Below are 17,489 nucleotides of genomic sequence, written 5' to 3'. Positions count from 1 at the left end.
CAGGTAGCTTCAGAGAGGGAGGGAAAGAAAAAAAAAAAGGGGAAAGAAAAGATCTCTGTCTATGGTGGTCTAGTTCCTCAGTCAGGGAAGATTTAAGTCTATGGTAGCCAAGTTTCTATGTGAAAGTCCATTTTATCTAGTAATGAGGGGGGGGGGATGAGATTCCATTTGTTATGTATTTTATTGTGGAGATAACTTGTGGGAGGGATGGGGGAGTTGTGCTCTTCCAAGCTCTGGCTATTTCTAGCTTGGTAGACATCAGTAGGTAAATGGTGAGGGTTTTATGCGCTGGTGGTTGTATTGGGAGATCTAGATCAAGTAGACATGTTTTGGAACTAAAAGGAATTCTAATGTTAAGTTGATCAAAGATAGCGAACAGTCGTGTCCAGAGAGGTTTGATCTTAGGACAATACCACCACGTGTGGGAAGGGGTGCCTATCTGACCACATTCTCTCCAACACATGGGGGAGTGGTTACCAAAGATCTTATGTAGGATAGAGGGAACTAGGTGCCATCTAACAAGTATTTTATAGTGTAGTTCCCACAGGGTAGCACAGTGTAGGTGTTTTTTGGCAAATGTTATCTCCTGGTCAGCATCAGCAGCAAAATTCAGGTCTCTCTCTCAAGCACAATACTGGGGGATTTTGTGGCGATTTTGTGGCTCTAAAAATAGGTTCTAATGATAAGAGAGGGCCCCTCTACATCTTTGTGTTTGGGACCATCTTTGCTCCCAAGGCGTGGGATCTCTCAGGGTTCTGTTTGGGAATCCCCAAGATCTCAGGAGGGAGCAGAAGCTGAAAGCTTCAAATCTAAGGTTAGGTGGTAATTGGAGATTAAGACATAGTCTGGCGTGCGACATCCATTTCTTATGTTCATAGAAGTCAGAGATATAAAGAGCTTTAGTTTTTTGCCATAACAGAGTATGTGAGTCAGGGAGGCAGTGGATAGAACTTGCTACTGTCTGGGCAGGGGAGGGATGAGGGGCAATCTCGTTGGCATGTCTTATCTGATCCCAAAACTGTAGAATGTCTAGTATTATAGGGTGATTGATTCCAATGTCATTCCTATAGTGTGCGGGTATCCATGGCAGGTCAGTTAGTTTGAGGCCTGTTGGTAGGGATGATCCCTCAACTTCATGCCAGTGTGAAGAGTGATCTGCACTACCCCAACTCATTAAATGGGATAGGCGGGCCGGATTATAGTAGAGGATAATGTGTGGCGAAGCTAGGCCACCTCTAGCGACCGTTCTTTGAATGGTCTGTCTAGAGGTTCTAGATTTCTTACTTCGCCAAATATAAGTAGTGATGATACCTTGTCATTTATTAAGGATCGGTCTAGGTAGGTTAAATGGGATACATCGGAATAAATAGGTCAGTTTGGGAAGGAGGGACATTTTAATGGCAGCTATCCTTCCTGTCCAAGATACCTCTCTCTATTCCCATGACTCGAGAAGTTTTCAAAATTCCGGGAGTCTGTCTGAGAAATTTTGTGATATGATCAGCGAGATGTCTGCGCTAATGTGAATCCCTAAAAGTTTGATGGATTGCGCTGACCAATAAGAATTGTATGTTTTCTGTAATTGGGATAGGTCATTAGTGGCAATGTTAATATAGAGGGCTTCAGTTTTAGTGAGGTTTAATTTGTAGTGACTCAGAGTGCCGAAATATGTGAGTAATTTGAAGACTGTAGGAAGAGAAGTGGATGGGGAGGTCAGAAGGAGAGTGATGTCATCAATATAGAGATTTGCGGTTTTAATCTGATAGCCTGTGCAAGGGGCTCTATGGCGAGTGCAAATAAAAGTGGCAAAAGAGGGCAATCCTATCTGGTTCCGTTCGTTATTTCTAAGGCGTTGGACCGAAAACCCACTCCTCTTATTTATGCCAAGGGGCAAGAGTACAGGGCCTAAACAGCTAGTATAAACTCTTTCGGAAGATGGAATGATTTCATGGTCTCCCATAAGTATTCCCACCTTACTCTGTCGAAGGCTTTCTCAGTGTCTAGAGACAGAGCAAGGAGGGGTACTCCCTCTTTCGAGGCTTTAGTGAGAATGTTAAGTATGCGCCTTGTGGCATCTGGCCCTTCTCTCAAAGGAATAAAGTCCACTTGGTCTGGGTGGACCAAGAGAGAGATTATTTTAGACAGTGTATTGGCTATGATTTTGGCGTAAATTTGGTGTCTAGATTAAGGAGAGAGATGGGGCGGTAGCTGCCACATTCTTTAGGGTCTTTCCCAGGCTTTAGTATAGTAATTATTGTAGCTTCTAAAAATTATTTACTGAAACAACCCTTGCGTATTATTTCATTAAACATTCTGCGTAGAATGGGGGGGGCCAAAGGTTGAAATGTTTTGTAGAAGCGACTGGTATAGCCATTATGTCCCGGGGATTTACCTAGTTTAAGTTTTTTAATGCTATCCTGGACCTCTTCTATGGTGATAGGAATAGTAAGGGTTTGAAATTTTTTCTCTGGTAGCTGAGGTAAGTTAAGAGTATTTAAAAATGAGCGGACTTCTGTTACAGGGGATATGTGATTAGAGGTGTTGTGGTCTAAGTTATATAAGGTATGATAGTATGATCTAAACATGTTGCCAATCTCTCTGGGAGAGTTAATTAATTTATTGTGCTTTCTGATGGAGGCTGTGCGATTTTGTAGTTTTGTGGCTAGAAGGTTTTGTAGTAATATAGCTGTTTGAGTCTCTCTAAGTTAGTATGAGTTTTCTGGAATTCAAGAGTTTTGATCTGCTGAGTAACATCATAAATGTTATCACTTAGGGTGATGGAGTAGGATGTACAAATTTGCTCTTTCAGGGATCTGAGTTGACATGTTAAGGTAGCGAGGGATGCACCTTGGGTTTTTCGTATTTGGGCAGCCGTTTTAATGAAGTGCCCCCTACCGATTGCTTTTAGTGAGGCCCATAGTATCTCTACTGAGGTCTGTGAGGTATCATTGAATCTCAGGTATTCAGTGATGATATCTAGAGTTTCTAATTTTGAATAGGGTTAGTGATTAGCCAATCTTTGAGGTGCCATGTAGATGGCAGTAGGTTATTTAAATGTGGACCTATGGAAATTAAGGGAGAGTCATGATCTGACCAGGAGACAGGTCTAATGCACGTGAGCTCATGAAAAGGTAGTCAATTCGGGTGTAGGATTTGTGGGGGTGAGAGTAGAATGTAAATTCTTTGTCTGAGGGGTGAAGAGCTCTCCAAACATCATAGAGGTCGTATTGGCGAAAAAGTTTTTGGAAAGCTTCAGAAAGGGAATGAGTAGATTGTTCTAGAGTGGAGATCCTCGGACCAAGTCTATTATTGGGTCCCAGATTAAATTTGGTCACTTCCCAGAATTAGTTTGCCCTGTTTTACTGCCGATACTGACTCCAGGAGTTTCCTCAGAAACTTGATTTGCTTAGAGTTCGGGGCATATGTGTTTACCAAAGTGACTAGTTTGTTGTTTAGTTTGCATATGAGGTAATGAAACGTGCTTGGGGACCACATTCAATGTATATGGGGTCATATTTAATGTTGGCGCTAATGAAATTGGTTACTCCTCTAGATTTGGTCTCATAAGAGGCTTCTATGATTACTGGGAATTTTTTGTAAGTGTGTGAAGTACTGGTATGAGAGAACCAGTGGGACTCCTGTATGAATGCTACGTCTACTCTAGAGCATTGGAGGAGATTTATCAGGAGACTACGTTTTGTCTGAGAATTAAGGCCTTTAGTATTGAGTGTCATAATGCGGAGGTCTGTCATGATGGAGGAAGAAAAAAAAAAGGGAGAAATGAGGGGTGGGCGGTGTAGATGGTTCTCTGAAGCTAGGCAGACAATTAAATAGCCAAAAAGCCTCTGTCTAGAAGGAAGGGTCACAAATAGGTAGGCTAGGAAAAATAAGGGTGGGTAGTAGGTATTCTTAGGCATCTAGCAGTGGGGGATATTGAGCAGACAAGAGCCACTCTGAGGTTGTAAGGGATTATAAGGGGGTGGGGGAGTTACTGGGAAATATAAGAGATGAAAAGTATATGAGAGTGCACAATAATTTAGTTAATAAAGTAGTCCAAGTTCTGCGTGTTGCTGTCAAAAATTCAGCGTTGCAGGGTCTATATGAAGAGGTGGGGTCAGAAATAGGATCTCGTAGTTGGTGGTTAGTATTTATCTGGGTTATAGGGAGGGGGTGCCGGGGTCACTCCACTAGGAAGTGGATTGTAGGGATGCCAAGTGAGTAGGGTAGGGGTTAATGGGTGTGGAGGTATCATGTTCGAAGATATGTGGTATTTACATAGAAATAAGGGCTGACTAGGTCAAGTAAAGTTTTATGGTCAGCGTTGACATGGGTTAGATTACATCTCAAGAATACATATAAATCTGGAAGACTTATAACATTGAAATATTATGAACAGAACATTGATAACGGCGTTGATGTATGAGGTATTCTAACTAATATGTAACAGGACCCTGTAGATGGCATGGGCTAGTACTATCTATATTATACAGAGAGTGTGCTTACAGGTATAAGCTGGGTAGTAATGACAAATGTGTTGAACATACGTGTAGGATAAAACTTGAACTATGTGTCGTAGTTGTCTAGTGAATGTATGGCTATATCGATGTGGATAACATCTCCTGGATTCGTCCAGGTGAGAAGTGTGTAAAGTATATATGTTATTAGTGTATGTTGATGTTAGAGTTTGGGCCTTTTGTAAGATGTGTATACTATCTAGTGTAAGGTTATAACAATTGAGAATATGTAGTTTGTATGTGGTGATGTATTGTCATTTAAGGAAGGCCCCAAGTAGTATCCTAGTATGAGACTTGTATATGTATAATAATAGGTTGGGTCTCTGTTACTCAAGGTAGGTTCAACTAGCATAAATGTTATAATTCAAGATTTGATATAAATTCAAAGCAACACTAAACCTTAAAACTAAAACAGTTTATAAACATCTGAAAACTTCCAAAAAGGATACTTAGTGTCCAAGATGTGGCCTGGGGGCTGCATAGTTAGATAGGTGTGAGAGGTCAGTTGTCCCCACCAAGCGTTATTCAAAATTGGATATATATTTAAGGCAAAACTGAACACTAAAACAAAAACAGTTCATAAACATCTGAAAACTTCCAAAAAGGATATTTAGATTTGCTGGTTTAAATGTTTTAAGAGGAAGGTACAATGTCCAGGATAAGTTCAAGAGTCCTGTTTAGTAAGGTATAACATAAGGTTAGGGATCTTCATTTTGAGCGGTCAGATCCTCATTCCTGTGCTGGTGGTTATACCTGATCTAACTGTCCTCGTTGTGGGCCATCAGTTCTTTCCTTTTGGATTGTTGGTTATAGGCCATTTTGGCAGTTGTTGGCATTCAGGGTATCAGCATTATCTACTGGATCATTGTTGCGTTCAGGGGCAGAATGGAGGCCTAATGAAAGCAAGAGTTTCATGCCTTGGTCCGGGTCAGAAAAAACATAGGAGTGTTCTTCATATTGAAAAAATAGTTTAACAGGGAAGCTCCATCTGTATTTTACATTGTGTTTTCAGAGGCATTGTGTAGTTTGTTGGAAGGTGCGTCTCTTTGCTAAAGTGTGAGAGGAGAGATCCGGAATGATTTGTACAGTATGATAGGGGTCTTTCAGGTTTTTGTTAAGAAATGAGGCTCTAAGTATTTTCTCCTTGAAGGTGTAATAATGCAATCTAATTATGACGTCTCTAGGAGTACCTGATGTAGCATTTCTGGGACGAAGGGCTCAGAGAGCTCTGTCAATAAGTGGTTCCTGGTCTTGTAGGGTTCCAAAAAGTTCCTTGAATAGATTCATCAGGAAGCCAGGTAAATCTGCAGATCCTACTTCCTCAGGTATACCCCAGATCCTAATGTTATTCTGGCGTGACCTGTCCTCTAGGTTCGCCATTTTGGATTCCAAATCAGAGATCATGTCTGCTAGAGATTGGGTGTAAGAGAGGAGATTAGTATGATCTACGTGAAGGATCATGTTTCCTCTCTAGCATTTTGGTAGGCTCTCCTAGCGATGAAATGTCTCTTTTAAGCTCCGAGACTGATGTCTTAAGTTCCTGCTTAAAAGATGAATAGTGAGAGTCCATTTTATCAGATAGGACTTTGATGGAGTCTAGGATAGAGGAATGTCCTGCATAAGATCTGTCTGGATGGTGAATGTCAAATCTATGTGTTCCCTTAGTTGAAATGGCAGATTTCCTTAAGTCTTCATCAGACACGTCCTGATCAAATTGGATTTTGCTGTTAAAATGGTCTGCTAAGGTTCTTTTAGGAGCATCAGACTGCCTTTGTTTTTTCTTTTGAGAATGAGCCATGGTGATATGTAAAATATTTTCCTTAGGTGTAGTTATTGCACAGATATATGGCACTACAATCTTTCTGGTAGATAATAATGAAAGTGGGAGAGAGCCCGGCACCCCCTGTGCAGTGGAGTTAGCCCATCATTTCCTCTCAAAGATGTTATGTAAAATAGATAAGGTGCGGGGGTATAGCAGAGGTGAGAGAATAAGTGTGCTGATCAGATAGTAAGGGTATAGGCATCCTGAGAGAGAGGGAATTTCTTTTAGTTAGAGTCGTCTGTTTAATCCCAGATCTACCCTTTATGTAACTGTTGCTTGATTGAAAATCTAAGGTAATGAAAGAGTATCTGTCTCTCTCCGGGGGAAGTACTCCTCTAGGGTGATATAGGTAAAATGGAGATGGGATATGACCCGTGGGCAGAGTGGGCTGTGAATTCCACAGGTACGGTTGTGAATTTTAAAATGCAATATCCTCAGTTGTAGTGGTGTAGCTGGTATGAGAGCTTCAGCCAGCAAGCAATTGGAGATTGAATCAGGCCTACCAGCCTGGGAGCCCAGACTGTGGTAAGATGGTCTCATGGAGGGAGATCTGCAGGATAGGTTGGCTGTTCTAGTGTCTTAGTAGTCTAGGTGTATTGGCAAATGTATAGAGTCAGTTGATGTAATACAAAGCTACCCTGTATTCTTAGGGTTGGGGTACAGCCTGCTCAGTTAGGATATTAGGGTGATATGGCAATATAGGCTTTTTATAATTCACTTAAGTGGTGAGGCCCTGTATTGCTTTTATAATAGCCCAGTTATATAATGAGGTATATTGGGAGCAAGGGTATTGGAAATGTGTATTGTTCCACACTCACCCGTTAATGAGATCTGTGAGGCTGTTAGCAGGTACCGAATTTATGGGGAGGCTGCAGGTCTGCTTCAATCTTCCTCCGGATGTGTTGTGTGGCGTTGTAGGTTGGGAGCAAATCCTAAAACCTCCACTAATTACCCCGTTGGTAGCTTGTATTGGTATCCTCTTTAGGAGTGCTATGCTGCATGGCAGTCTCTGCTGGTTGTTATATGGGTCACAGGAGCCTGCTGTCTAGTTAACTGTTGCGTGACGATTTACTGAGATCACTGGATAGCGTGGAGACATGGTTGCAAGCGCCAGGCTGCGCCTCGCCCTGTGATCCGACTGATGAGATTTGAGGCAGGGTGATAAAGTATCACTCTTCACTATGGTTCTGCCAGGTCAAGGTATCCGTTTAGGAAATGTGGTGTTCTTGTAAGGAGCGCTGTATTGTGACGTATATATATTTAGCTTGGCGCCAAATCAGTCCGACTGCAGCGGCAAGTATTTCAGCGATTTATAGGGTTTAGATCTTGGTCACTAGTCCATCCAAGGTTCCAGTGGGTGATAAAGGTGAAACAGGAGTCGGGTAGAAAAGAAAGGATTAATAGATGCCCTTTAAATATAAAAAGTTAAACTTGGACTACGAAGCTCAAGTAAAGTGCTACTTCTCCATTTTGTGGCTCGCTCCGCCCCAGATAGGGATCTTTTTATTCGCAGTACACTGTGCAAAGGGCATAATCCCCCAGATTGTGCTAATCTATGATACACAATAGAAGGTCCGGTGCATGTATATTGTCTATATAGGATTTCTGTGAAACGGGGGGGGGCAGGCATGTGTATATGTGTTTTAGAATTATAAGAAGTCTCACACTTTTTAGTAATAATAATTAAAAGTTACATTTTAAATGTTGGTCCTCTATTTCTTCTCCCTCCATGATATGGTATACATGCTCCTTAATGTCCCATAAGTGTGCCCTAATAGTGCATCTTTCTCTCTTATTTTGGATACCTATTTTTCTGCATTAGGCACTGCCCTCTTTCGCTACTTTGGTTTACCTAAGGAGGGATTGGTAGTGTGTATTAAACCATATCCTCCTTGACATGACCTATAAATCTTATTTATAGCTGTCCCTAATTGGCCACAGCAGAGAAGGTAACCTAAGTTGCAACATGGCAGCTCCAATTGTTTTATAGACCCTAAGGGGCCGATTTACTAACTGTCGGACGGACATGATCCGCTGTACGCTGTCAGCATTTAACATTGTACAAGCAGTTCTGGTGAACTGCTTGTGCAATGCTGCCCCCTGCAGATTCCGCTAGCAGGTGGGGTCAATAAACCCGATCGAATGTGATTAGACAGATTGATGTCCCCCGCCTCAGAGGAGGCGTACGCATTAAGTAACAGCGGTCTTAAGACCGCTGCTTCTTAACTCCTGTTTCCGGCAAGCCTGAAGGCGTAAGCAGAGGTATACGGCCCCATTCGGGCCTCGATAAATTGGCCCCTAAAACTTATATTGTCACTATTAAAGGGACAGTCAACACCAGAATTTTTGCTGTTTAAAAAGAAAGATAATCCCTTTATTACCCATTCCCCAATTTTGCATAACCAACACAGTTATATATATATATATATATATATATATATACACTTTTTACCTCTGTGATTACCTTGTATCTAAGCCTCTGCAGACTGCCCCCTTATTTCAGTTATTTTGACAGACTTGCGTTTTAGCCAATCAGTGCTCACTCCAGGGTAACTTCACTGCATGAGCTCAATGTTATCTATATGAAACACATGAACTAATGCCCTCTAGTGGTCAAAATGCATTCAGATTAGAGGCAGTCTTCAAGGTCTAAGAAATTAGCATATGAACCTCCTTGAATTAGCTTTCAACTAAGAATACCAAGAGAACAAAGCAAAATTGGTGATAAAAGTAAATTGGAAAGTTGTATAAAATTACATTTACTATTTAAATCATGAAAGTTTTTTTGGGACTTGAATGTCGCTTTTAGCAACTAATGAAACTTTAAAAAATACATCTACATGTTAGTCTCAGACTTATCTTTTCTTTGAATGCATAATTCTATCTAGCATATATTAAGTGTTTAATGTCCCTTTAATATTTTGAATTGTATGGAGAGCCAGTGTAGAGACTGGCAGAGCGGAGCAGCTGATGTAGATCGGCAATTTAGGTAGATGAGTCTAGCTGAAGCATTTATGATAGATTGAAGGGGGGAAATGCTGTGTTTGGGAAGACCATTTAGAAGTAGATTGCTGTAGTCAATACATAACAAAATGAGAGAATTAATCATATTTTTTTCGTTTCTTGAGCAAGGAAAGGATGAATTCTGGATATGTTGCCTAGTTGTGCAGGGCAGGATTTGGTAAGTGCTTGTATATGGAGAATGTATAGATAAAGAAAAGCAAGGGACCCAAGACAGACAGAGGGTTAGATTACATGTGGAGTGGTAGTTTGTGCTCGTGCGTTAACTCTGCTAGAAGTAAGCTTTTTTTTTTTTTTTTTTCTCGTGCCCTAGGTAGCGAGTGTATTACAAGTTGAAGGTAAAAAGTTTCCACAGTAAATAAATCCTTATACATAATGTAAAATTAAAATCTCAACAATGCAGAATACGAGAGAGAGAAAGAGAGCTAGCTCATATTATGTTATTTATGCAAATAAATGGTCTGCTGAAAAAAAAACAAAGTATGATTTATGTGGGTACCTCACAGAAAAAAAAAAAGAAATTTATGTGTCAAGTGCCAAACAGCTAAAACAGCTCAGTAAGGGGTGTGAAATGTCTCAGTGCTGAACAAGTTAATAAAATGCCTAACAAATTAACCATTGATTTATGTTAATGGACTATTAAATAAATAGTAAATAAATTGACCATGCATAAGACAGAGCACTGTTTGAACATGCGGATAAAATGTATTTGCATGTAAAATAGCCTACATTAAAGTTGTTAATATTTAATCTTCCATAATTTACCCATGGGATTTGGGTTGCCACCTTAGCCATGTTTTCCTAGACACTTATAAGTTACACATGCTGCAGGGTGTGCAGGGAGGTACATGAATAGTGTATATGCATAGTGCTGGAAAAGAAACACAATACATGTTCCTCCTTGCAGCATGTGTAACTCATAAATGTCCAGAAAACACGGCTACCGTGGCAACTCTACATGGGATAGGTCCCTGGCTCATAAAACCTGCAGTCCCAATGATGGACAGTGATCTAATCTACAAACATGAAAACAAATGGGGGGGGTTTTCAGCACAGGAACATGAATTATAAAAAATAAAAATCTGTAATTCTTTTCAATAAGCTTGTTCTTAGATGCAAAAAAATGTAAATAAAAACTTAACGTTCATTTAAATTGTGGACAATCCTCCATGTTGGTGATGAAGTGGTTAATGTGTGATCTCTCTTGATTTGTGTTTCATTATTTAGCAACCAATTATTTTGAGGTGTTGTCCAACAGACACAAAGGGGGTTGCTTTACCTTTTAACGCCGTTAGGACATTCCTGTGTTGGGCTTTAGCGCCGTTATGACGATATGGAACCTCCTAGCTGTTTAGCTGTCCTGAAGCCAACGGGTCATGGTGGGAGTGTCTAACGTCAATGGGACGCCCCCTAAAACGATCCCATCATTGAAATCTTGCTATCACAAGTACGATCGCGGGATTTCAATTTTAAAAATGTTGTTCCGATGTAGACAAATTAACTTATTTTAAGGTGTTGTCCAGTAGCCACAAAGGGGGGTTGCATAACAAATACAATTCACAAACCCAAAACAATGGGTTGGATTACAGTTGTCTTGGCTATGTATTGTGAGTTGAAACTTCATAGCCCAGTCGCATGCCAAGCCTCAGCAGGTGAAACTTAACAAAAACTATACAGAAGGCTCAGGTTGAAAAGGATCAAACACTTGTTTTGTTGTAGCAATACAAGGGTCATGTTTGGTTCAGGCAAAAGCCAACCTGTTACTAATAAAGTTTGAAATAAACTTTATTTAAAACAACTTCCATTTGGAAATGTTTTATTTTATTTTTTAACTTTTTACAGAAAGTTTCATGTAAAGCTACAGTATATTAATACTTTATAATTACAGGGGTATTCTGCCGCCTTGTCATAAAGTAGCATACTAACTGAGCGTGAAAGCTTTCAGAATACACAAAACCTTGTTTTTTTTTCATGTTTCCCCTTATAACTTACTTTATTTTATAGAAGCCAATCTGAACTTGTAACTTACTGCTAGACACTTGTTATTGTACTTGGTATTGAGCGTGAAAGCTTTCAGAATACACAAAACCTTGTTTTTCATGTGTTCCCTTATAACTTACTTTATTTATAGAAGCCAACTTGTAACTTACTGCTAGACACTGTCTTTTTATTAGCAAAATATGCATTGGTTTGCAGTACTTTATCATATCTGCTAAGGTCAGTTAAAAACAGATATGTTGCAGGGTTGGACTTGTGAAATCTGCACTTCTGATTCTTAGACTTGGAAAACCCTCATTTTCAGACTTAAATTACAGTAAAATAGGGCATAATGAAAGTACCTTACCCTTTTTTATAACTAGACATTATTAAACTTTCTATACTACAATATTAAAGGGTTTCTGTACCTTTAACCCCTTAATGACCACAGCACTTTTCCATTTTCTGTCCGTTTGGGACCAAGGCTATTTTTACATTTTTGCGGTGTTTGTGTTTAGCTGTAATTTTCCTCTTACTCATTTACTGTACCCACACATATTATATACCGTTTTTCTCGCCATTAAATGGACTTTCTAAAGATACCATTATTTTCATCATATCTTATAATTTACTATATAAAATTGATAAAATATGAGGAAAAAATTGAAAAAAACACACTTTTTCTAACTTTGACCCCCAAAATCTGTTACACATCTATAACATGCTAAATAGTTTCTAAATTTTTTCCTGAGTTTAGAAATACCCAATGTTTACATGTTCTTTGCTTTTTTTGTAAGTTATAGGGCAATAAATACAAGTAGCACTTTGCTATTTCCAAACCACTTTTTTTCAAAATTAGCGATAGTTACATTGGAACATAATATCTTTCAAGAATCTCTGAATATCCCTTGACATGTATATATTTGTTTTTAGAAGACATCCCAAAGTATTGATCTAGGCCCATTTTGGTATATTTCATGCCACAATTTCACCGCCAAATGCGATCAAATAAAAAAAAACTGTTCCCTTTTCACAAATGTTTTCACAAACTTTAGGTTTCTCACTGAAATTATTTACAAACAACTTGTGCAATTATGGCATAAATGGTTGTAAATGCTTCTCTGGGATCCCCTTTGTTCATAAATAGCAGACATATATGGCTTTGGCATTGCTTTTTGGTAATTAGAAGGCTGCTAAATGCCACTGCGCACCACAGGTGTATTATGCCCAGCAGTGAAGGGGTTAATTGGGGAGCTTGTAGGGTTAATTTTAGCTTTAGTGTAGTGTAGTAGACAACCCCAAGTATTGATCTAGGCCCATTTTGGTATATTTCATGCCACCATTTCACCGCCAAATGCGATCAAATTTAAAAACTAACGTTAAATTTTTTACAATTTTAGGTTTCTCACTGAAATTATTTACAAACAGGTTGTGCAATTATGGCACAAATGGTTGTAAATGCTTTTCTGGGATCCCCTTTGTTAAAAAAATAGCAGACATATATGGATTTGCTTTTTGGTAATTAGAAGGCCGCTAAATTCCGCTGCGCACCAGAGATCAGCCTCCCACCTGACACATCACACCCCCTGATCCCTCCCAAATAGCTCTCTATCCTCCCCCACCCCACAATTGTCCCTGCCATCTTAAGTATTGGCAGAAAGTCTGCCAGTACTAAAATAAAACTTTAAAAAAAAAAAAAAAAAAAAGCAATATTATGCTCTGTAGGATCACCCCTTAGCCCCCAACCTCTCTGATCCCCCCAAACATCTCTCTAACCCTCCCCCTCTACCTTATTTGCTCCATCTTGGGTACTGGCAGCTGTCTGCCAGTACCCAGTTTACAATAAAATTATTTTTTTTTTATTTTGTCCCTATTTTCTGTAGTGTAGCTCCCCCCCCCCCCAAGACAATCTCCCCACCCCCTCCCAGATCCATTAAATCCTAATTCCCTCCCTCCTCTCTCCCACTTTAGTTTAATTTTTTTCCATAGTGTAGTGGTTCCCACCTGCTCCTGCCCCATGCACGCCCGCGCACCCCCGATCCAGCCCGCCTCTACACATCAGAAGCCATCGATGGCCGTCCACCCGCCTCCCACATCTGCTCCCACCCACCAACTATCACGGTCATCGATGTCCGGTGCAGAGAGGGCCACAGAGTGTCTCTCTCTGCATCGAATAGCTAAAAATGTATTGCAGGATGCCTTGATATCGACGTACCCCATATGTCGATGGTTGTTAATGGGTTAAAGGGATACTAAACTCATTTTTTTCTTTAATGATTCAGATAGAAAATGCAATTTTAAGCAACGTTATAATTTACTACTATTATCAATTTTCTTTGTTCTCTTGCTATCTTTAGTTAAAAAGCAGGAATGTAAAGCTTAGTAGCCAGCCCATTTTAGAAATAGCACCCTGGTTAATGCTTGCTTATTGGTGGCTAACCAATAAGCAAGTGTAGTCCAGGTTCTAAACCAAAAATAGGCTGGCTCCTAAGCTTTAAATTTCTGCTCTTTAAATAAAAATAGCAAGAGAACAAAGAAAAGTTGATAAAAGGAGTAAATTATAAAGTTGCTTAAAATGTAATTCTCTATCTGAATCCTTAAAGAAAAAATGGTGTTTAGTATCCCTTTAAGTCTATGTTTACTTTTACATAAATGCTGAGATTAGTTTTTTCCTGTCTTCAGTTTTATACCTTTACAGCCATAATATAGCTCTGGTGTGCTAATAAAATGCACCTTTATTTCCCTCTTTTCTTTACCTATATACCCACATCATAATTACATATATACAGCTAACAAAACCAATTCAAATACCAAAGCTAGGTGCTAATTGGTGGCTGCAAATAAATGCCTCTTGTCAATGGCTCGCCCAATGTGCTCAGCTAGCTCCCAGTAGTGTATTGCTGCTCCTTCAACAAAGGATACAAATAGAATTAAGCAAATTAGATAACAGAACTTGATTAAAATCATGAACGTTTAAAGGGACGTGAAACCCAATGTTTTTCTTTCATAATTCAGACAGAGCATTTGATTTTAAACAACTTTCCATTTTATTTCTATTATCTAATTTGTTTTGTTCTCTTGATATCATTTCTTGAAAAGGAAAACATAGGTAGCCTCCGGAGCTGCTGATTGGTGTCTGCACACATATCGAGTTATCGACTCACCCAATGCATTCAGCTAGCTCCCAGTAGTGCATTGCTGCTTCTTCAACAAAGGATATTAAGAGAATGAAGCAAATTAGATAATAGAAGTCAAATGGAAAGTTGTTTAAAATTGTATGTTCCATCTGAATCACGAAGGGGCATTTTGGGTTTCATGTCCCTTTAATTTTGCTTTTACTATCCCTTTAAGCTTGATTCTTTTCTAAGGTGAGTTAACCATCTTCCATTGGTTTAAGAACCCCACCCAATCTCAGGTGACCCTGATTATTTACCATCAACCCTATATAAAGCCAGGGAGCGATTTTATAAAGAGAAGTGGGAATGATTCAGTCTAAAAAGGCAGAGTTATGTAGTGTTAGGACCAGTTAGGAGCTGGATCACAGTCTGGTTAGAGGGATAGTGAGATCCTCTAGTAATGGGCAGTAATACTTCCTACAATACACTAAATGCAAGCCTGTCAGCGAGCCTGCTGTGTGATAACCCACACTGTGAGGAACACATGGTACTTATTTCTGTGTGGCTTACTCTGGGGTTATTTAACTCCCCTTAGCAGAAATAGGACTGTTGCATCATAAGTGGTTCAGACTCTGTGACAGAAGAGGAGTCTCAGGCCCATTCAACCATTCATTGGTTTTAATTTGTTTTCATTAACCAAGGTGTATAGATTAGATACATATAAATACAGTGTGTGTGTGTGTATAGATTAGATACATATAAATACAGTGTGTGTGTGTTTATATAGATTAGATACATATAAATACAGTGTGTGTGTGTGTATAGATTAGATATATATAAATACAGTGTGTGTGTGTGTGTATAGATTAGATACATATAAATACAGTGTGTGTGTGTGTATAGATTAGATACATATAAATACAGTGTGTGTGTGTGTATAGATTAGATACATATAAATACAGTGTGTGTGTCTGTATAGATTATATATATATATATATATATATATATATATATATATATATATATATATATATATATATATATATATATATACAGTGTGTGTGTGTATAGATTAGATACATATAAATACAGTGTGTGTGTGTGTATAGATTAGATACATATAAATACAGTGTGTGTGTCTGTATAGATTATATATATATATATATATATATATATATATATATATATATATATATATATATATATATATATATATATAAATACAGTGTGTGTGTGTATAGATTAGATACATATAAATACAGTGTGTGTGTGTGTATAGATTAGATATATATAAATACAGTGTGTGTGTATAGATTAGATACATATAAATACAGTGTGTGTGTGTGTATAGATTAGATACATATAAATACAGTGTGTGTGTGTATAGATTAGATACATATAAATACAGTGTGTGTGTGTGTATAGATTAGATACATATAAATACAGTGTGTGTGTATAGATTAGATAAATATAAATACAGTGTGTGTGTGTGTGTGTGTGTGTATAGATTAGATACATATAAATACAGTGTGTGTGTGTATAGATTAGATACATATAAATACAGTGTGTGTGTGTGTGTATAGATTAGATACATATAAATACAGTGTGTGTGTATGTAGATTAGATACATATACAGTGTGTGTGTGTGTGTGTATAGATTATATACATATAAATACAGTGTGTGTGTGTATAGATTAGATACATATAAATACAGTGTGTGTGTGTATAGATTAGATACATATAAATACAGTGTGTGTGTGTGTGTGTGTATGTATAAAACAATAATTGTGAGGGGGTGGAAGTCTTAGTGAGTTCCCATACTTTATTTTGTAGGACTTGACCCCTGTCTATACCTGTATATATGTATATATATATATATATATATATATATATATATATATATATATATATATATATATATATATATATATATATATATATCACTGTATTTAGTGAATACAAGTTTTGGTCTGGTCTGGTCTGATCTGAGGAACGTTGATGCTATGGAATAAATAAAAAAATAAAAAAATATTCACTAAGCACTGCAGCTGATATAAAACGTCATTAGAAATACATTAAGAGAAAAACTATTTCACAGTACACTGTCCCTTTAAGGGACTTTTATTATTTATTTCTGTAATCAGTTACTTCGTGTGGCAAACAACAGCACAATAATACAATTAAAACAAACCGTAAATAAGATAAAACACATTTATATATATAATGAAGCAACTTTGCAATATATTTTCATTATTTATTTTACCCCTTGTCAAGAAATTTAGATCTGAAAATTGAGCAATATCTAATTCTCAGAACTTGAAATGTACATGCTGACTGCTCAAGGTTAACCCTGCCACATATTGGTTTCTAATTAGGGGACATGAAAATAAAGGACACCAAGAGAATGACGCACTGGTGACAATAGAAGTATATTGGAAACATTTTTAAAAATGTGTGCTTTATCTGAATCATAAAATAAAAATGTTGTGTTTCATGCCCCTTTAATGATCACAAGGGTATAAATGTATGCTGCACAACACTATATTCTTATTCTATTGGTCTGGGAAACAGATACACTGTACGTGCATATTTACATATGAGGGGGATACTATTGGCTGAGAGACTTTACAAGATCCCTGCCCTGTTTCTCAGCTGCTGCCACAATACCTTTATCTTTTATTCTCTCTGCTGGCAATAAATGAGCAAATGTAAATGCATTAGACTCTGGAGCTTTTGTCTCTTGTCAGTTATTCAGTGACGTTTACCTAACAACAGCAACAAAGGCTGAAGACAATAGAATATCTTCCAAAAATGTTACCTGACCAGATCTCAACACCTCCTGGTGCTCTGAGAAAGTGTAACTCCCCTAATGAACTAGTCAGCACTTGCTGAGAGGGTAACGTAAGCATGAGGATGTAAACCTGACTGGCTGGGACTGGGATTAATATGTTTTATGATCTGTGTTACAGAATCAGGAAGGAAGTTGAAGAAAAAACTTGAACAAAACCACAGAACTAAGAAGTTATTTTAAGGTAACACAAG

The 17,489-nt window shown here is 38.2% G+C and overlaps 1 protein-coding gene across 3 annotated transcripts in view; it reads left to right on the top strand.

The window, feature by feature from the left end:
* LOC128642611 (beta-1,4-galactosyltransferase galt-1) overlaps positions 1–17,489 on the top strand; it is a 49,331-nt gene that overhangs the window by 24,975 nt on the left and 6,867 nt on the right. For 2 of the 3 annotated variants that reach the window (XM_053695387.1, XM_053695388.1), the window contains exon 2: positions 17,417–17,479. The gene's annotated coding sequence lies outside the window, so the exon portion shown is untranslated. Of the gene's footprint in view, positions 1–17,172; positions 17,480–17,489 lie in introns of those variants that run through there. The other variant, XM_053695390.1, reaches the window with a different exon arrangement.

Source organism: Bombina bombina, chromosome 12 (genome assembly GCF_027579735.1).
Source record: "Bombina bombina isolate aBomBom1 chromosome 12, aBomBom1.pri, whole genome shotgun sequence".
NCBI classification, from domain to species: Eukaryota; Metazoa; Chordata; class Amphibia; order Anura; family Bombinatoridae; genus Bombina; species Bombina bombina.
The sequence above is the reverse complement of the archived record's forward strand: the minus strand, read 5'-3'. Positions and strand labels throughout refer to the sequence as shown.